General features: G+C 38.7%; 1 protein-coding gene across 2 annotated transcripts in view; it reads right to left on the bottom strand.

Moving 5' to 3' along the window:
• Positions 1–18,413, bottom strand: part of LINGO2 (leucine rich repeat and Ig domain containing 2) — a 467,557-nt gene extending 449,144 nt beyond the window's left edge. For both annotated transcript variants that reach the window (XM_040090096.2, XM_058424072.1), the window contains exon 1: positions 18,278–18,413. The gene's annotated coding sequence lies outside the window, so the exon portion shown is untranslated. The remainder of the gene's footprint in view (positions 1–18,277) is intronic.
• Between the last annotated feature and the right edge of the window lie 3,729 nt (positions 18,414–22,142).

Genomic DNA, 22,142 nt, shown 5'->3' on the forward strand with positions numbered 1-22,142 from the left:
TTTGTACTTTAGCTCCCTTGATTTCCAAGACAAAATACTGATCAATTCCGGAACAGACTTGAATGACTTTTGTGACTAACCCTAACCACTGATGTCCTCCATATGTAAAAATCTTTGAGCAAATTTGTATTTGTTTCCCGATGGCCTTATTAAAATCTATTTTAAATGAAACAAATTTAATTTCAAATTCTATTTTTGATGACAAAAGACAGTGTTTTATTTGAATAGTATTCGAGCAAAATGCTGGGGCTGTATTTGGACACAAATTCAGAACCATCAGCTGAATTCAGCACAATCTGTATTTGAGGCAAGTAACTTACTTTTTCTGAGAAATTTTATTCAAATAGAAGATAAAAAGCAGTGGCACCTAATGTGCTGAGGAAACACATAAACACATTTATATGTTTCTTATATCTCCTCTTACATAGAGCAAATGAACATTGATCAAATGTTCATAATACCACATAAAGGTTTTCACCTTAAAACCTCCTTTTTTTTTTTTTTTTTTTTTTTTTTTTTTTTTTCCTCTTCCCCTCATGGAAATCACACCATCATTACTTACAGTAAAATTCTAGGTAAAGATAAATCATTTCCCACTAGGAATGTATACTTTCCAGCCCTATACCTTTTTTGTTTGTTTGTTTGTTTTAACCTGAAGCACATTTTGCTCCCTTGGGCAGAAGTAACAGTGACTCAGTCACTTTCACCAGATGGCATTTTTCTTACTGAATTGAAAACTGCACTGAAGAAAGAATATAATATTACTGGCATTACAGTTTTCAAACCAGTTCCTCTTGCAGAGATCTAGACAAAGATATAACTTTCAAAATCAGTCTTTTGTGGTAACAAAAAGTTACAGAGCTTCCTGCTCTGTAATTCTATTGAAAAATAAAAATGTGAAGTAGTTCAAACAACATATTGGTTAAAAAAGTTGTGAAACAAGAAGGTGAGTGTTGTAATGCATTAATTGGGTTTATACTGTGTTTCATCGGATTTGTAATGTTTTTTCACTGTATCACATGGTCTCTCCTTGCCCAGCAGTGCCCATCCCGCACACTGAAATGTAACCCAACTCTGTTCCACTCCCACTTTATCCTTGATTGTGTTGTGTCTTGTCCCTGCCTCTGGGCCCTGACCCCTGGGGAAAAAGCCCCGGCACGGGAGGGGTCTCGGTCTCTCTGGCACCAGTGAGCCATCGGGAAAGAGCTCCAGCCAAGGAAGGTCAGGACTCCAGAATAAAGCCAATATTCCCCTGGTGAGAAAGAGGAGACTCTTTTCCTTTTGCCATTGGCGGTCGTCTCATAAAGAAACTCAACAGGTGAGGAGACACACTTTCATGATGTTTACTAGTAATAAGAACCAATCTTTAAATTTTGTTTTATATTAGCTTTGTCTCTTGTATGAATACTTACGTTCTTTCTGAAAAAGAATAGCACCGTTATATGAAAACTCACCCCAGAAAAGTTTGTAACCATTACATAATTTGGGTAACATCAGGACCAAAAGGAGTAACTTGAAGCAAAGATTCAGACTTAAATGGAAGCAAAAGACAAAACCAAAAATTCATCAGTCAAAGCTCAGAAAAGAGCTAAAAAGCATGTGTAATGCCTTTTTAAAATGATTGCATATTTTTTTAAGTTAAATGCTGCATGGATTTTCCTCTAACAATATGAAAACAAGTTCTCACGTTAAATGAAAGCAAGAATGCTATTAAACAATTGAGTAAATCTTGAACTGGTTTACAAGATTGCTTTAATACAATAGCTTGTACCACTTGAATGGTTGTGCAAGTCCATCTGAATCACAGTGGCATTTTAATACATAGCCTATTTAACCACAGTAAAATAAAAATATGGCATCATTACTTAAAAAACTCTTTTTTAAACTTTTTGAGGGGAGGGGAGTGGAGGGGAGGATGGAGGGGAAGAGAGGAGAATTAATTCAATCACCACTTGGAAAGATCAGTACTACTTACACTTCTATTTACATATTTATCTACCAATCTAAAATACTGGTCTACCTCCTTCAAAGGACTCCTTCAGCTACCATTAGGCAATAGATATCTTTCAGCTAGGAGTGGTTTGTGAAATTCTTTTCATAGTGCCTATTTAGAAAACCTGCAAAAATATTTTTCAGTCCAATATATCATTGTGCTGCTAATTGTTAAAAGGCAAATAACTAAAAGATAATCACTGTTATAGCTATTGTTCAACAAAAGTTTTAATTTCAATGTAAGGAATATCCATTTTTCTTTCTTAGCGACAGAAGCTACAAAGAACTTGTTATGACAGCAGTAAAAATTCTTCATGTTCCTAAAATAAAAACTAAGCTTTTCCAAGAAATCTTAAATTCCTTGACAAAAATAAAATAATGTTCTCTATGAATATGCATACATGTGCTTGTTAAAAACTCTAAAATTCTCTCGTACCCTATTCTAGTAGTGCTTAAAGAAGGGGTAGATTATTCATGTATAATTAAGGTAATGGTGTCTTATTTTAATCTAAAAGAGAAAGAAAATCCCACCCTACTCAGAGTCCTCTGTACTTATTTCTAGGTAATACAACCTGTAAGTGTTGAGTTTACATACCCACTATTCTACAGTCATTTTACATATCTTTATTCAGAGAAGAAGACCCACAGATGGATAATCTCATGAAGTCTGGCTGTTCCCTTGGAAGAATACCCTTTTCCTAAAATATATATAGAGAGATGACTTATGTCTCATTTTTACCTAGTTTCTGAGGTCTTTGAGACCAGCATGTTGGGTTCTGGGAAAGAGCTGTACCGTTACCTCTTACTGTTTAAAAAAATACTCCGAACAAGCAACAAAAGCCAGACATGCACTCTGTAACACATGATTTTTCAGAAATGGATAAAAACTCCTCTCAAATTTACTGTCAATTGATTCTACTGACTTTACTGTCAAAGATTCAGCATTGGCAAAGCATCCGTAGAGATAAGTTCCCTAAATTATTACTACAACAAAAAAGCTGTCATGTTGTACAACAGAGAACCAATCTGCTTATTCAGTACAATTTAGACTACTCATTTCAGACAATTCAGTTAAGCCCCTGAGACTTATACAAAACATAGCTTCATTAGATGGATTAACTCATGTGATATTGTAAGCATAAATTAATCATGTTTGAAATTCTACATTATTGTGCAAAGTACTAAGTACGACCTACTGGAAAACTCATCAGATATCTCTAAGACTCCTTCAAGTGCTCTTATAGTATACAAAGTTATATTCCATTTCATACAGTTTACCATTAGAAGAATTTATATTTAGCATTTATAACAAAGCTTTGGTACTTTCTACAGCTTCTTAATATGTTACATTCTATAAAGCAGTAACTATCCATGATAACTTAAAAGATTCAGTAAGTGCATTTGTTAAGGTATTTAGCTGTAATCACAGTGCATACAAAGCTGTAAATGTTTTTAGATTGACTTCAGTCAGGGGATGCAGTGTAGCAGAATGCTCTGCCTCAGTAGGAGTAAAAGTTAAAACAGTTCACACTTTACCCTATTTTGCAAAAATTATCCGTGGAGGACAGAGGAAGGAGAATCACACTGCTTTTGGTATTGAAGAATGCAGAGACCATACTGACTCTTGAGTCTCAAAGCCAAATATGCTGAGGATAGGAAGAACAATACCTTTCTGCAGCAATACCAGCAAACTGGCACCAGTCAATGTGTGGCAATTTTTTTGGTAAGAGAACAAACAAGTGATAGCAGTTATGACTTATGTAAATCTGCTGAGTTGACACAGCTGGCATGGAGGTATAACATAGTTAATCATTTTATACTGGAGAAGCCCCATCCCACTTTTTGATGGCAGGGTCTTCTAATATACATCCCCTTTTTAGAGAGTGTGTGAAGGTTTCTTCCTTGATCTGGGACACTCCTCAAGGCTGAGTGAAAAAGATTTCCCCATAGTCATTGATTTGGGTGAGTAATGTCAATCTGCCTTAATTATTTTGATAGTTTTAATATCATTGCTGCTATATAGTTTCAAAAATAATACACTATAATAGTTATAACTAATATTTTGTAGTTAAAAATTCTGAATGCTTTCAGCTTAATCATTAGCATAAACATCATCTATTTAAATAAATTATTTATTTTATCCTTATAAATATATTTGGGTTGCCATCCTTAGTCATACGAAGGACGAAGTTATATAAAGGCTCAATTGCACTTACACAATCCTTTAGACCTGACCAAGTCTGACTAGGATTAGCTCCAGTTACACTTAGATGTGTCTCTGAGAATGTGTTAAGAAAGGAAAGTAGTCCTTTCTGAACCTCATGACTCAATGGCAAGATCTCTCTGACAAATCTTTTTTGAAGCTTCCTTTCTATTCACAACACATATAAAGAAGTTGGTTTTATATACACAAAATATTCAAAGAAAAACAGTATTTTATATATAAATATATTCTCACATATAATACTCTCACAAATAGAATAGCCTCAAATTATTGCTTGCTACTTTCATTCAAAATAATAGTTTCAAAACTGTGCATATGTTCAGAAGTGAATCAGACTCTTTTTTGTTTAGTTTAGTTTTTAAATCCTAGTACCAATTATGAAACAAAGTGGCCAAATTTAGGTAACTTTGAAATAAAAATCTGAAACTTCCACAGTCTTCTAAGACATTGTAAATAAACCACTATTGAATATTTCCTAAGTACCTGGATTACTGCTTCCTCAAAGAACAACCAAGAGGTCATGTCCCAAGGAAAAAAAAAGTTTTCCATCCTTTTACAGTGGAGGGTTTTTTTCCCCCGACTTTCACTAAAAGAGGATCCTTGTCATCAAGTTTTCTACAAGGAATCAAAGACAGAAATGTGGCAGCCTCAATCTCCTGCCAAGCAAACTATAATATGTCTGTCTGTTGGGTTTTTTTTTTTTTTTTTAATAGCTTTAACTGAAAGCAAGGCAGTGAGGGGAGTAGGGGAAGAAGATTTTAGTTTGACTCGAGACAAGTAAGACAGAACAGCCTTAGGCATAGCACTGCTATCTTGTGTTACTAAAATCACCTTCCTAGTAGTATAAGAAAGTGAGTAATTTTAAGACATTTCTGTTGTTACAGTGCAGTCTATATGATATTTCTTGTGTAATTCAGTCACACTTCATCTAGTCTCACTTAAGATATTCACCAATTCAGTGAACTGTACTCTGAAATTAATACAGAATGAGGTTCAGATTCCAACCACTGGTGAAATGTACTCATAAACAGGACTGCTTACTCAATTCCTGGTGAAGAGACAGTTTTCTCACTGCAACTTTGGCAAAGTCCACAAACGTTATTCTTTAAAATGAAACAGCAAACAGGAAATCAGACACAAACATATTGTTATAAAAACCAGAAGGTGATAAAATCAATAATTATTCCCGTATTGATATGCCTATCTCAAACACGTGGTTGCAGCATGGAGATACCGACAACAGTCTCATTATCTAGGGCAAATAATTCTTCAGCCTAGATTCTTCCAATTCAAAGCTAGCATTACTACTGCCTCATCCTGCATTCTACTTCAATCCAAAAATGCTAATTAAAATACAATCTAAACTGACAGCTTCACAAGCAGAGTATTACCATGCCAACACTGAACTCAGGCCCCAGAATCTTCACATCAAAAATGATGGATTATGAAATAATCAGATTTTATTGATTTCTTTGTCAATCTTTCATGAAATTCCAAAATTATTAAGGGATAACTTCTGCAAAATTTATTTTCATCTAGCTCACTCCTAGGCAAATTATCATCACCAAAGCCAAAAGTGCAGATTACTTAAAATTATAATTTCACAAGAATAATCAGGTTAAGTAAATGCATAATGAAATTTACATCTTTGTTTTTGGAATTAATTTAAGAAAAATAATTTAACTTCATTTTTGTTATTAAAAAAGAAGCCAATTGTTGAAAAGCTGTTCATGAAAGAATATTTTCTGTCAAAGTATCTATAGTTTTGTCTTTGAAAAATATTTTCTGAATGTCTCAAGTTAACTACTGTTGCCTTTTTATGAATGCATTTTTGAAAGGAGAGTCACTCCATTTTCAGCACTAAAAATTACCAAGCTGAAAAAAGCCACTCATTTAAAGCTTCACAGTCATTATGTTACACAGTATGAACACATAGGAGTGCAAATTTAATTTTCATCAAAAGCTAGCCTGGTAAATCCTGACTCTGGACCCCAAAATCACATGCATAAGTGCAACTACCATCCTAATTCCAAAGAGTAGAATTCTTTGCAAATGACAAGCTCAAAAATTAGTGTCTGACTCTTTAATCATTCAAAATTAGACAACAGAAAATGCCTACTGGCTGTCATTACTGACAGTATTGGCACCTATTCTTGAAAGAATCCCACAGTGAGCTTGATATTAAGAGAATCTCAGTCACTTTCAGGTTAAAAAATGCCTTGCAGTTCTTCCAGCCAGAACTAAAAACACTCCTGAGACAGCTTTACTGAAGATCAAAAGAAGTTCCATTTATATGCAGCCATTAGACACATGTACTCTTTTATACTGTTCTTCAAATAATTAAGGAACCACATAGGCCTGGAGCCACAGTATGCCAGAGTGCCATAATTAAACAAAACAAAACAAACAAACAAAAAATACAAAACAAACAAACAAACAAAAACCATAGGAGTAAAGTAAGTAAAATAAACCAATGAATGAGGACTTTTAAGGCACTCCCCTCTACAGAAGTCCTACAAAACTTGCTACCACTTCTTCTTTAACTTTAGTAGTAGAGTCAGTGATGGTACCCTAAACTTTGAAAGGACGCCACACTCAAAAAACAGCTCCTGCTTCCTTATCTTGACAGGGTGCTGCTGCTGCTGATGGTTTCAGGTCTGCGACACCCTTTAATTTTTTAGTTGCTGTCTAGTAAGTGTTGTTGCACTGATGATGCCCTAAGTACATTTTTGACCTGGAGGTAAAGTTGTTAGAGCAGTCTATTCACAGAACTGTGTTGAATTAATAGCATCACCCACATACACTGTGCTAACATTCCAGTGACAGAAGGGATTACATTGTCTCCTACCTTCTTCTTCCTCATGCACTTGGCTAAAGACTGAATTGACTGCATTGACAATTGAGCAACTGAAGATTAGAAAAGTTAGAATTGCCAGCTAGCAAGTTCAGGATTACACAATAACCCTCCTGCCAAGAAGTAAAAGAGACAACTAACATGCTGATTTACAACTGGCAGAGATACCAACAAACACAGAAATTGAAGAGTGTTCTCATTGTGGCTTTTTTTCTGACATTTACTATTTTTACTAGTCCTGGAACAGAGATTAGCAAACAGCATGGTTTTCCTCATGCCAAACACTTAACTAAAACATCATGTTCAGGGATTTAACCTTCCTAAAAATATATATTTATCCAATTTTTTTGTCATTTGCCACAAATACTGGATAAATAATACCACAAAGCCAGGAACAATTCATTATTCCATATATCAGGGAAGAAAGTTATTATTTTGAGAAAAGGAAAATAGAACATCTTAACAAGACCATAGAGCAGTGCCATCTAGTGATTGCCACCATAAATAGAAAAAGTTTGCATTAATATGTGATACAAACAGAGTGCGTATTATCAATAACTTGATTTTTTTTTTTTTTTTTCTCATGCAAAACATTTGTGGAACAAGCTGCAAGGCTAATAATAAGTAATATCAGAGGTCATGCACTCACCACTTCAACAGAGCTCAGTGTTTGCATTTCAAAGTAAAAATGCTACTGGTAGCAGATTAAAAGAATAATCTACAATCACCTCTCACAATACAGGTTTAGGAAAGGAAATAATATTTTCAGTGTTTTACAAATAACACAGAATAAGTATTAGTGAGCAGTAGCTCTGTTGTTAATTTTGAAGGATGTACTGGTAGTTATTAATTGGAATTAAACTACAGGAGAAAGAGAAAACTATACAGTTCATACACAGGTCTAAATGATTTTCCTGAAAACTGCAGAAACTCTAAGTGAACCCTGGCCATAAATATTCTTAAATATTGGATTACTTGTATAAAAATGTAAAAATCCCACCAAAGGAGATACAGAAAAAAAGCAGAAACATTGATTATTTTTCAGTTTGTGGAATATTTCATTATTAGCAGTTGTTCTTAAGAAAAATTAGTATGCTTTCTCAGGGGGTATCTACATACAAGTCACTGAAATATTTTTTTGGAACACAGACTTCAAATTTGCATGAAAATGTATGCAAAAAAACCAAAAAAAACCCAAAAAAAACCCCAAAAACGACTAAACTTTTAAATGGACATCAGTTTGTATTATAAGAAGAATAACAGGTCATTCCTGTATGTGTGAACCTAGACTGGTAGAACAGAAGTTTCAAAAGAACTTGAAGCTGTGCTGCTTACTGTAAATTTCAGTGAGCCTTAGTAGAGTAAGTCCTTCTGGTGAGTTTAAAATGTAATTGCTTTAATTTAGGTCAACAGAAAGGAACACAATATTATGTATATATTACAGGATTACTTTCTTCAGTTTTCTGCTTCCTTCAGAAATACTGAACAAACAGTAAGTTATAAAGTTTTGTTAGGTACACAGCCAATATCAAACAGAATGTAACTTGTTATGGGCCCAAAGCCATGACCTAATTTTCAGAATTATTCACTTTTTCAAATCTGAGATATGATCATATTGCCTTCACATAAAATGTTGTGGTAGAACAGGTTCTATTTTGGCAGCTGTTGAAGAAAGCATATCCATGATATAGTCCAAACTGAGTTTGCATGTCTGATGGCACAGTTGAAGAAGTTTTAGGAATTTATAGCCATGTTAGCTTTCAGTATCTCTTTGTTTTCCTTTTTTACCTCTGTGTAAGGTAAAGGACATGTCCAAGGAGATGTCCGGAGTGAAAGTACTTGAAGACAGCAATTCTTCAAGTAATGATATCTCTTCCAATCAAAAATAGAAAAATTTTAAATGCATGTACTCTTCTCTATCATTCTGGCATAGTATATTTTTCATGTGTCCACAAAGCATATAAAATATTACTAGTACCAACAGAAACACCATACAGTTAGGATGGATGTAATTAAAGCAGAAATTTTGGCTCTTGATAAATTAAAGGCACTCATTTAGTATCCTTCCATATACCAGTAATACTGTGCTGGAATATGAATAAAATAAAACTGACCTTGATTACACATTTAAGTGTAAATTCTAGCAGCCATGGACATTATACAGATTCCTCATATAGAACATCTAAAATGATGATGATTGATTCTTCTACATTAAATATTTCCTTTCTTCCAGTAAAACTCCATTTTCTAGCTAAGCAACAGTGTCTCTGAACTGCAGACTAAGCAATAGCTTCATTGCTTTACAAAAGGCAGCAGTGAAAAAAAAAAACACATTATCTTTAGATGAACCAAATATTCAGTACTGTTACCCTAACTGAATGAGCAATGAACTATTTAAGCCTGCTAGCTGTTAAATCTAACAATAATCTCTTTTCAGCAACTCTCACCTGAAGTAGATTCAAATGAAAGAGAAAACCTCAAATACTTACAAGCTGCTTTAATGTAAAATCAAGCAATATTAAGCAGAAGTAAAAACTCACATTTGGTTGTTGTCCAATCTGGTATCAAGATGGTGTATTGCTGTAACACACTACATGATTATAACCAAGTGTTGGTGTAAGCATTTGAAGGCTACTGTCTACCCACACTGCAAAGTGAACTGCTTTTAAGCAGGACTATGGAGAGTAGCACCTACTGGTCAAATAGCCATGTAAATCAAGTTGGTTAGTGGTGCTGTAACCAATGGAGCAGCCATCAAATTGATTGTTCCTACTCTCTGGTACCCTTCCTTTTGAGCAATGTAAATAGCTTCAGCTGAACAGTTAAAGCCCCACAGGAAAAGATAAACCTCCCAAACCCAGGGAAGCAATTGTGCAACACGGTGTAGTGCAAAAGATTTCTTTACAACATTCAGAGCATGTTTTTGGTGTTTTGTTTTTTTTTGTTGTTGTTTGTTTGTTGTTTTTTTTGTTTTGTTTTTGTTTTGTTTTGTTTTTTGTTTTGTTTTTTGGTTTTTTTTTTTGTTTTTTTTGTTGTTTTTGTAATCTTGTTTTGTTCTTCTATTGATGTTTAAAAAAAAAAAAAAGAAAAAGCCTGAATATTTTGGGAAAAATACCTCTATAGTTTTGGGGAAAAAAAATCCTAAAATTCTTACTTCAATACTGTTTGGTTAATGGACTATTAATTTTAAAATAGTTAGCAATTCAAATTTCTTTACCCATCACATGACTTTTTGTTTGTTTAATGGGGAAAATAGAATAGAAACTAGAATATTATTATATACCTTCATCATATCTCTACTTTTTCCATTTCAAAGTTTAGCATATTAATCATAAAGTACATGTAGGGATTTAATTATCTACACATCACAGTGATTTTTTTTTTTTTTCCTTTTTTACCTTTGTCTGTTTTCAAAACTACAAAAAAATGTTCACAAAGGGAAAGTACAAAATAATTACGGAATAGATTTAAGTAAGATTTTTCTATTCTTCTTAATTTTTATTTTCATGTATAAAACTTTGTAATTTCTTTCCACAGTAATTGTTTGACAGGAGTAATTTGATGACTTATTTTGCAGTCCCCAATGCATAACACTGGCCACTATTTAATTACTTCTATGTCAAAGTAGAAATTATATCTATTTCTTACAAGAACTAGTTTTTTCAAAGTCCCAAATGACTACTGTTCTGAAAACTCTATCCCTAAAAGAAATAGGAAAGACCTAATAGCTCAACACACCTTCCATTTTCAGAAAATGGTCTGCAAAAAAGAGAAGCATTTGTTGCAAAGAATAGAAAAAACAAATAATTTATAATCTTTTTCCTTTCTTAAGAATACATATGCAACTTTGTTCCTTTAATCAAACTTTTTATAACACTATATGAACAGCTTGAAGAAATATGTTACCCGTAGGAAAAGTGTTTTATAATAAGAATGTACATTCACTTTAAGCCATGCTAGCAGTGAGAACAAAGCTGGACAGGACAGTTTTCATGGTAGATTTGTATACTTGTCTCCTTAAAGTGGGCAGAAATCATATCCTCCTGACAAGTTCATCTAGATGTTTTGAGATGTTGACTTCATTTATTTTTCTCAATTACTTCTTGGGGTTTGAAGACTACTTAGCAATTCCTGACATCAATTTTCTTCCTAATAAGTGGCTATCCTCCAGATCAGACACTGCATTTAAAAATAAACTATAGATTCAGAAGTTACTCAGGTGCTCAGCTATGCATTTCCTTCAGAAATCTAGGAAGAAAGCTATTGCAAGCTTGATTTACTGCAGTTTAATTTCTACAATTGTTCCACTGCCTCTTGTCTTGATACATTTTTTTCACTACATTTGTAAGAACTCTAAGATAATTACACCCTTCTCTTTGTCTAGGGAGACAACAGAAACAATTATTTCTTAGGGTTTAAGCTTATGTGAATCTACTTATCTACTTTATAACCTATTCTAGCAAACTCAATCCATTCCCAATTGGAATGAATTCTTGTTTGTACTAGGGTCTGTTTATGTTGTGAACACAGAGAAATTTTATCTCACTCTTTGAAGGCTTTCACTACCCAGACTGCAATAAATGAATATATTCTGTTTTCACATGTTGCCTACAGCCCAAAGAGCTTCCTCATTGCAAAGTGTGCCAGTTTACACTGGGAATGGAACAGTCAAAAGCTGTCACAAGACAGCTATTTTCTCAATAGATTTGGTTGGTCCCACTAAGTAGTCCCAGAAAGAATAAAAAACTCCCCCCCCAAAAAAACCAACCAACCAAACCAACAACACCCCCTCCCTCACAACAACAACAACAACAACAACAAAAACCAGAAAGACAATGAAAAGGATTATAAAGGCTTGGCCAATGTAGAATTCTGGATATTCTTCCAGACTACTTCATGTACTGCCACAAACAGAACCCATTTTCCACAATGGTTCCTCCCCACATACATTATTAACATTAATTTTTTCCTGGCTTTCGAATAAAAAAAAATCTATTCCTGCTACTAATGGTCAAAGTAATACTTTCTATTTAATGGAATGGTAAGTCTTATCTTTTCTTGTGTATAATTGTTCTGGTTTTGATAGTTACATACAGCACTGCAGGCATTCAGAGGAACATCTAAAGCAAGTCTTGTACTCACATGGAGCCATTGGAGAGGAGTGGTTTTCTGAATTTCAACACTTTCTAACACCCATGAAAGGAATACCAGTCTCTTTTTTCAGAGCAGTTATTGCTATGCCTGGAAAATTGAATCACAGTGTTTAAGCATAAGTGTAGTTGGTTACTTCTGAGAACAGCGAGGCAAATTGATGCTTAGAGGACACAGACTTGTCTGGCTCTCTCATTCCCTGTCACAGTCTACTGCTCCAGCTTCAATCTTCTCTAGCCCTTTCCATTTCAGAAACATGAGATTTTGTAACTAACAGCCACAAAATCTAACTCTTCTTTACTAGGGCTACCAGGATTTATCTATCCCAACTAAGGGTCTGCAGAGTTGTAAAATCTCACAATCTTGAAATCTCTCCTTCCTTTTTATTCTCCAGGGCCTAAAGAGAAGCAGAATTTCTTTTTTTCCAAGGAGATTGTTTTTCTTCTTTTGTCTCTCTTGCAGTTATCTCAGTCTCTATAACCATGACAAAACATAGTTGGGTCTCTGTATGTGTCCTCCCCACACAGGTTACCTGCCTGCATAACTGTTGCATTGCAAATATGGTGGAGCTGTGATAATTTCAGTTGACTGTGGTACATGTTGGCCTGCAAAAGTTGTAGGGCAGCCATGAGAAAATATCAGTGATGAGGCTCATGCGTGCTGTGAATGGGAATCTACTTAATAACTTCCACAGAGAAGCACAAAACTTTCTGTGTCAAAGGAAACAGAATCCTGAAGATGCTAAACAGAGATTTTCCTCGGAAATCCTCTCTTATGAAACTCTTGACAGCCAGCATATACTGCTATTCCACAAATAGTTCACCAAAACACAAGCTGAAATGCAGTTTATGAATTGCAGCAGTTGAGAAATAATTACAATTTGAAGAAAACTTTGTGTTTTCTCAGAAATAAGATAAAGTAGAGGAAACAATAGGATGAAAGGGTAAACTGCAAGTTAGAAAGTGAACAGAGGATGACAATCTAAGTAGCTGTCCTGTTCTAAGACCAGCCTAATTGGTTTCTCTAGTGATGTTATCCTCTATATTATACTCGTAGTTACATGAAACATGCTAAAAAGGGGAGTGCAGTGAAAGCCCACTCTTCCCTTAGAAATGGAGATCTGCATTTGTCCAGCTCAAAGACAGCCTTTGGCCAGCCTCAGTAAATGCCACCCCATGGCTCTTAGAAATATTCAACACTGAAGACAGGTGTACTTAAAATCATGAGGGACTGAGGGACAGGGAGAAGTGAGGGGTATGGAGTGCTATTATGTTCCTCTAATCTTAACTAGTGAACACTAGTTGCTCCTAGGCATTAAACATCAATATCACAACAAATGAAACTTTCTGAAGTATAACTTCAAATATTAAAAAGAGTAAGAGTTAAGATTCCTTACCTATAGAGTTTTACAGGGTATATCTGGTTTTCTTACCATATAAAACAATCTATCTTTACCTGAAGAATAATGGCTTTAAGAAGTAATTAAAATTTTATTAAAAAAAACAAAAGAAAACAAACAAAAAACCACAAAACAAACAAACAAACAAACCCCAAAACAAAACACAACACAACAGTAGAAATAGAATATATGTTTATTAAAAATTATAAAATATTCATCATGGTACTGTTGCATAAATACTAGCTAAATAAATAAGATTGTAGAATAATTCTTCTTCCTGAATCTGACAAAAGGACAAGCATTTTGCAGTTAATCACACAAAACCCACAATGAAGAAATATTTTTTTATACAGACAAGTATTTCTGCTGAAGATGATTCAGTTTACTCCATTCAAATACATTATAGTTTTATTTCCAAAGATGACAAAAGTTTGCAAATACTCTATTTTTTTCTTTCATTGCAACTTTAATTTTGAGATTGACAGCTAATAAGTTATATCACTGTATTTGTCCTACTAAAACCAAATTTTCTCAGTTTTCTTTGGTTTTAGGAAATAGGACCACTATATGAAAATCCAGACATCCATTTCCTTCAGACACATCAATTCTTCTGAATTTTTTTTTTTTTTTAAGAATCACCTACTTTGACTATGCCATTTAAAATACACCAACACAGGTACGATCATGGCATTTCCTTGCAAAACTTGCCTACTATGAAAGGAATTAGAAAACTATTAACAGAAGTGCAAGTCAGTAGTAAGAAGCCGTTTAAAATATTTCCACCTTCAATAAAATATTAATTGTAGTGCACCTGTATTTCTATTTGCATGTAATTAGGAGTACTTCTGGTGGATGGGTTAAATGGTCCACTAATTCCACCACACATAAGAGATGTCCACTAAATATCCACACTGACCTAATAGGACTTTTCTAACAATAATCAATCTGAAAATATTAACAATATATCAAGATATAACAAGACTTTCCTACAATCTGCTGATACAAATATCTACTTCCAGTTTCAATGGGAATGAGAGATTAGACTTTAATCAGATAACAACTGTGATCAGGATGTTTATAAATAATCTCATGAACTACTGCTTCATAGAATAGTTGCTGAGAGGGAAAAAAAAAAAAAAAAAAATCACAAGATTTGCATTTTATCAACAGAAAATGGGCCACCAAAATGTCATTATGCAACAGTGATGACAGTATATCTTCTGTGTTTTCTCCCTCCACAGATTTTCATCATTAAGATATCAAATTGTCCCCCAGAATCAAAAGGCTTATGAGATGGGAAGCAGCTCAAATACGAATTCTACTCAGCACATCTTATGGGAATAATATTGATATCTCAGCACAGAAAACACTAATTGGTATATTGCATATCTTGAGTACCAATGTCTATAAATTTCAAACATTTCAATCCCATTCAATCCCTAGTAATCTCATCTAATGTTTTTCTAGGATAACAGAAAGGCCACACTGTCCAGAAAAGAATAAAAATCTTAATTTTATGCTTTCAAAATAGGTGAAAAAGTGAGTGTCTGGTTGAAAATACATGAGATGAAAACATTTTGGAAAATCAATAGTTAAACTAGTCACTGTACTAATTAGAAATGAGCCATAATTTCTAAAGATTCATAATTAGACACAGCCTAGCCAAATCAGCCTTATGACAGAGGCATGTCAATCAGTGACTAATTAGAAATAGAATTTTCTTAAATTTCCTGAATATCTATACAAAAAATGAAGAGAAAGCATAGAGAATGGGAATGTGCTCAACATAATGTATCACAGTACAAGTAGCCAAATAACCTCCTTTGCAACAGGAGAATGCAGCAGTACACATACCCAGTATCATATAAATTTGCTGACATTGATCCACTTATCCCTCTACTTGTCCAACATCTGGATTTTTAATTACCAGCAACAGCTATAAGGAAATCCACCTTCTTACAAAGAATTAGCCAATGAACCAACAGACAGTGACATCCAAAGCCTTCAGAACTCCTTAACACACACACACACACCCCGCTCTGCTTTATTCACTAGGGTTTAGACAGCCAAAAGGTATTAAAAAAAACCCACCCACCCACACACACACAAAATAAAACAAAACAAACAAACAAACAAACAAAAAACACAAAAAAAAAACCAACCAAAAAAAACAACCAACCCCACAAAAAACCCCACCTCTAAAAACAAGCATCAGTCATATCAGCATGACTTAGAAAAATCACCATAGGAATCCTCCTAGAATTTTTACCAATACGCTCCCTCTCCAATAACCACACCCACCCTGTGCTTCTGTTATTTGAATGGTCTTAATACAATATTAAAAAGGCATGAACATAGACTTACATTGTTAAACTCGGCACAGGGCCACTAATATTCCAATCTTCAGACCTCCTTAACGGTCTGTATTGGAGAAAAATTATACAGCTGCAGAAGTATAAAGGACAAGTTACTTTGGTCTTTTTTCTTAACTGCAGGATACCCACATCCTGGTATTAGTTCACAGTAGCATGCCAACTGAGTATTAATCACAGAACTTGGGGACAGCTGCTTAAGCTAACAACTTCCCTAATACTTTGTACATTTTCACCTCTTGCTGCTACTACCTAGGATAACATTTCCTCCCAGAGCCCTTTCACAGAATATCTGGATTCTAGAACAATAACAAAAGATCTGATACCTGTTCTACCAAACCACACTGTTTCTGTGTAGTTGATCACACCTTCTGTTGTTGAGTCCATGTAGGTGTTATTCTTACTCTCTGAAGAGGGAATTCAGAGCAGTAAAAACAGTTTGCAGGGATATTCTGTTTACCTAAAAGGAATAGTATTGCAGTTCTGATGCACTTATATTAGCTACTGTCAAAACCAGTTTTCAAGAAAAATAAGGAGGCGGCACAGTAGCTGAGGAGTCAATCATTTTAAGTGCTGATCTGAAGAAAAAATACCAAATCCCATTTTGACTGGGATATTTACATGTACATATACGTAGTAGGAGTAGGAACATACTGACGTCAGTGCACGCTTCCGTGTGGCCCATTATGTAGCAAAGTAGACCACACAGCAGCTCCAACTCTACAATGAAACACTTCCTGGAAAGGGTGTAGCCTCTAATGGAACTGTTGGTGCCTCGATTGCTTACAGCAAGAACAGAGACCATCTCTTAATTTTAGGCTTTTCACTGGAAGGTAGATGCTCAGGAAAACATACTCTTTTATTATACCTCCTGGCACCCTTTTTTTTTTTTTTTTTTTTTTTTTTTTTTTTTTTTTTTTTTCTTCTTCCCCTCCTTATTTTCTTTTTTGTGTGGAGGCAGCTGTTGTAGTCCTGAATGATAAGTTAAATGCTATATAGTTATTTTAGGTCATATACATTGGTTTGAGGTGAAATCTTACACATTCTCTACATTGTAGATCTGTCAATTCCATATGTGTCACAGTAAAAATTGGGGTAATGCTTCAGAATTATTGTGTTCATGCTTTACAGGTTATGGCTTACCTCCATGAACACTACAGAAACGAATTTTCATTTCCACTCCCTCAGTGCAGTAGTTTTGACTGAAATAAAGACTGCATGGCTCATTTTCATGACAAAGGCACAGAAAAGCTGTATGCTTCTTTCTGCCCCCACCACCACCACCCAGCACTTGGCAAGCGATGCAAATTCAGATCTGATTTATTTTTGAAGTGTTCAGTGTTCAGACATTTTTCCTTTTTATATGAGATGTTTTTTCTTTTTAAATGAGAAAGTATTTTGAAATACCAGTATTTTAAAACAGCAGCATGTAATAAAAACACACTGCAGCTCTTTGCTTGCAAGGAAAGCTAGAGGGGAAAAGGCTTGAGAACATTCAAAACACTGCTGTTCTACTCCAGCAACTATAGAACAGGACTTGTAAAACCTTATATTTTAGACTCAAGGGACTGGACAAATGATGAATCAGTAGATGATTTTCTTGCCGTTAATTTTTCTTCCAGGTATGTTCCAAAGCACCTGCATGTACTTCGAGCTTCCCCCTAAAAGGGGGGGCTATTTTGGATCTGCTGTGCAAAAGATGAAACAGTGCCTTCACCGTGCACCACCATCACCTCCTAAGACCCACTTTACTGATACACGTACTCCAGCGAGCACATCCACCGCAGCAGCGGGCACAGGTGTAGAAACATCTCTTAGCTGGTGACAAAGGACTATTGTGTTTTTGTCACGTCGCTCGGGGCACCCGGAGGACTTCTGCTCCAATCGCACAGTTCCTCGCCCGGCGGGGAAAGCTCTTCCCCAGGGTAGGTGTGATGCTGGGCACGGCGTCCCGCCCCCCCAGACCACGACTGGGGCAGCCCGACACCCCCCCCCCCCGTCACCACTCCCCGCTGCCGGGCGGGCAGCGCCGTCCCCCGCTCGTCCAAGAGCCCTCGGGGGGCCGGGGACGAGGCCAGCCAGCGCGGGCGGCGATGGATAGCTCTGCTGCGCCGCGTCCCGCCGACTCTCGACCCCCGCAGCCCACACATCGGGAGTCGCAAATCCCCATGACGCGGGGATCCTCTTCCCCCCACCCCCCCCCACGCGGAACTTATGCTGCCCTCACGGGCGGGCTCCCTGCGGCCGCCACCCCCGACGGCACCGGGAGGGTGCCCGTCTCTTACCTGGCGGCTGCCGGGGAGCTCCCTCACGGCGAACGGCTGCGGGGCGCGCCGCAGCCGGGGCTGCCTCTGCCGCCACCTTCACGGCCCCCTCCCGAGGTGAGCGATACGCGGGGTGGCGGCGGGGAGCGGGCGGGGAGCCGTGACATTTAACCGGGGTGCCTCTCCTCCCTGGCGGGCTGGGCGGACGATCACCGCCCTCCTCTCCGCGGGCAGGCTGAGGCGCAGGACGAAGCCCAGTCCATCCCCGGAGACACAGACGCAGCGCGCTGCCCGAGCCGCCGGCGGCTTCACTCTTCGCCTGTCCTCTCCTCCCTCTCGGCAATCGCCGCTGAGACTTCCCTGCAGCGGGGGACGAGAGATGCAGCAGCCGCAGCAGGGCAGCGGGGGAGAGGGCTGGGCTGGCCACCTGCCCCTCGGCGGGGCCAGGCGCCAGGGGGACAGCAGCGGGGCGCAGTGGCGAGCGGGCGAGGCGGCGGCGGCGGAGCGGGGAGGCAGCGCCAGCTCGAGGTGAGGGCGGGCGGGCGGCGGGGAGGGGAGGAGGGGGCGCGTCTCTGTCAGAGGCGGAGCGGCTCCTTCCGCGCGGCGGCTCACACGCCGGCGAGTCCCGCCGAGGCAGCGGCGGCACCTCGGGGAGGCAGAGCGGTTCGCGGAGCGGCCGGCGGGCGGGCGAGCCACCCCTATCCCGGCGGCTGCTGGGCCGCGGAGAGGCACCCCCGGCCGTAGCCGCGCCGCGGGCAGGCGGCCGCCGGCCTTTATTAACCCTCCCGGCCGTGAGGAGCGAGCTCGTGCGGCGCCCCCGCAGCCCCGCAAGGCGCGGTGCCCCCGCCCCCCCGACGCGGGCGGCGGCGCGGTTGCTTCCCCCCTCTGCCACCCTCGCTCCCGCCCCACCGCGTTCCGGGGAGAGCAGGGCGACTCCGCGGAGCGGAGGTCGGAGCGCCCCCGGCTCCGCGGAGTGCCGCGGTTGGGGGTGTGTGTCTCCCCCGGGGGCGAGGGGAGCGCGGAGGAGGGAGGGCCGCGCGGCAGGGCGGCCATTTCAAGGGCGGCGCGGTGAGGGGCCGCGGCTTCGCGGCTGGCGGGACCCCGCGGCTCCCTCCGGGACCGTCCCGCTGCACGCCCGACGGCGCCGCTCGGGGCCGCTCCGGGCACGCTCCGGGAAAGGCGGTGGGAGAGAAGAGGGCACTCTGCGGAGCGAGGGGGCGCCGGCGCCTCGGGAAAGACCCCGCGGGTAACCGGGCTGGCTGGGGTCTGGCGCGGCGGGGCGGCGGGCACGGCCTCGACAGGGCGGGAGCGCGGCTGCGGAGCGATGATCGTCGCCGTCGGCCTCGTGTTCGGCCGGCGGCCGCATCCGATGCTTCCCCGGGACCTTGCTGCGGAGAGGACGCTGACCGCGTCGTTGGTGTGAGGGCGTCTCCAGCCTCCTCGTCGCTTGCTCGGTTTGCGCTTGCTGATGGAAGAGCTGTTGCCGGCCCCGTTCTTCCCCGCACCTTGCGGAAGTTAGTGATGCTTGGGGTTTAGAGCTCCGTACCTCACTCTGCCTTCTTTGTTCTCTTTGAAATAGTTGGATTTAACACATTTTTAATGGAGGACGTGGAGTGACAAGTTTACATAGAGTAATTCAGGAGCAGCATTACCAGGTCCCTAAGATGATTCTAAGAATCATGTTGTGCTTTTTTTGTTGTTGGTGGGGTTTTTTGTTTTGTTTTACTGGTTTTTGGGTTTTGTGGTGTTTTTTGTTTGTTCGTTGGTTTGGTTTGGTGTTTTTTTGGGGTTTTTTTGGTTTTTTTCCCTGGCAGCAAATCGTACCACTGTCATATCCCTCTCTGTATAAAGCCGCCCGGAGACTGCAATCCTCAGAAACCTCCATGTTCTAAAACGGATGAAAAATTGATGCAAATGAGGAATTTCACTTACCGGTACGAGCAGTGACATGAAAGTTACAAAGAATCAAATAGTAACTGTGAGTTGTGCAATAGTTTGCATTGTCCCTTCACTTTCACAAGGGTACGAGTGTTTGCACATACACAGTTTGCACAGCTTTTTGCTAACATAACGTGTGAGGTAAATGAAAATATACATAACCCAGACATACGATTTTAGAAGACTTAGCATAAAAGGAAACGAACAGAAATGAAACATAGTCCTTTATTCTTTTACCACCCACGTCCAAGGTTATGTGTTCGGGGGTTTTGTGGGTTTTTGCTTTGTGGTGTTTTTTGTTTGGTTTAGTTGTTTAGGCTGTGTTTTTTGTTTGGTCGGTTGTGGGGTTTTTGTTTGTTTTTTTTTTTGTTGTTGTTGTAGTTTTTAATTCAAGCAGCATCCCCAAGCACTAGCCCTGGTAGCTAGCCTTACTTCAGAGATAAGAAAATTGTTGTCTTTACCGCAGAATATTTTTCATTTAGCTTCTTTAGTCAGCTTCAGGGTTAATTTCAGTCTTACCAGGGCTTCCTGTTTCCTCTTGGCTCCTTCTGTGGCATAAGTCACCCAAATAGAGAGACAAACCAAAGGCCAGAGAGTTTCGTTTAGCCATTGATAAGCATGGCACTAAAGAGCAGTACCTTGATGTTGGTCCAACATCTGATCATGTTATTATACACATAATGCACTCATCAGTAGAATGAAGCACTGTTAGTCCAGAATCATACGCAACATCCCCACAGGAGAACTAAGGTTAATACTACACTATAGGGGAAAAAAACACCAAAACAACAACAACAAAAAGGCAGTGAGAAGGAATCCATAATGAAATGATTGAGGGTTCCTGCAAATTTGGGAGAACACAGTAAAATGTTGCCTGGTTTTATTTTCACCCTTCTTTGCTCTCACTCCCTCCCCAGCCCGGGGTAGGGGGGAATAAATGGATTCTTGTGCTTATAACAAAGACTTGTCTCATCTGTTTCCCTGCTGGTGGTTGTAATCTCCCTGGACAATGGTCACTGTTGCCACATGACGCAACAGCCCTTGGAGTTTTCTTGAAAAAAGGAGATGCTACAGGTGAAATCTGGACAAAATTGAAGTCTGAAGCTTAAGCAGAAGGGATCAGCAAAGCAAACTTCATTAAACAATGGAGCAATAGAAAGCTTTAACACTGCTGTGTCTCTTCAGTCAAATCTCAGTTGTGATGACCAGTTCAATGTATTGTGCATATTTTGTGAATGACAAAATGTACTTTTGCAGTAAGATGCCCAACCTTAGGGCATCTTGAGAAGCCTGTCATTTTTCCTTCACTTGTAGGTATTTGGCTTTCAGAAGAGATGAAGTAACATTGCAGAATAAGAAATCAAATGTTTCCATACTGCTGCCCATTCAGACAGGTCTCCATATAAAAAACAAAACAAAACAAAACAAATCAAAACAAAAAACCCACACAAAGCTGATGAGACTTGTTTTTCCCTCTCAGGAGGTTTGTGCATAATGCAGTCTAAAAGCATTTTCATAAGCGCCCATTACCTCTTAATTGGAAAGGGACTTTGAAAGGGTGTTGTACTTCTATTTTGCCATAAGGTCTGAAGAAAGGAAGGAAAAAGACCACAACCATACTTTCTTAATAACTAACTCTGAAAAAGTAGTTCTTATAGAAAATATTTTTTTATGCATTTACCTTCAATTGTATTGTAAAGGTTACTGTGCCTCTTCAAATGGAATAAAATAATCTTTGATTCGCTGAATATTTAACATGAAATATTAAATGTATCAAAAAGTTTCAGCTATTTTTAATTGTCTTGTAAAGATTTCCTTCAGTTACTGTACTGGCCCTCAGTGGTTTCTGTAGCAAAAATTCAAACAGTGTTGTTCCCATTTGGTTTCTGCCAAAAGGGTTGGTGGGTCTTTTTGTTTGTGGTGGTTTTTTTGGTTTTTTTTTAGCAAT

The sequence above is a fragment of the Hirundo rustica genome, chromosome Z (assembly GCF_015227805.2).
Source record: "Hirundo rustica isolate bHirRus1 chromosome Z, bHirRus1.pri.v3, whole genome shotgun sequence".
Taxonomy (NCBI): domain Eukaryota; kingdom Metazoa; phylum Chordata; class Aves; order Passeriformes; family Hirundinidae; genus Hirundo; species Hirundo rustica.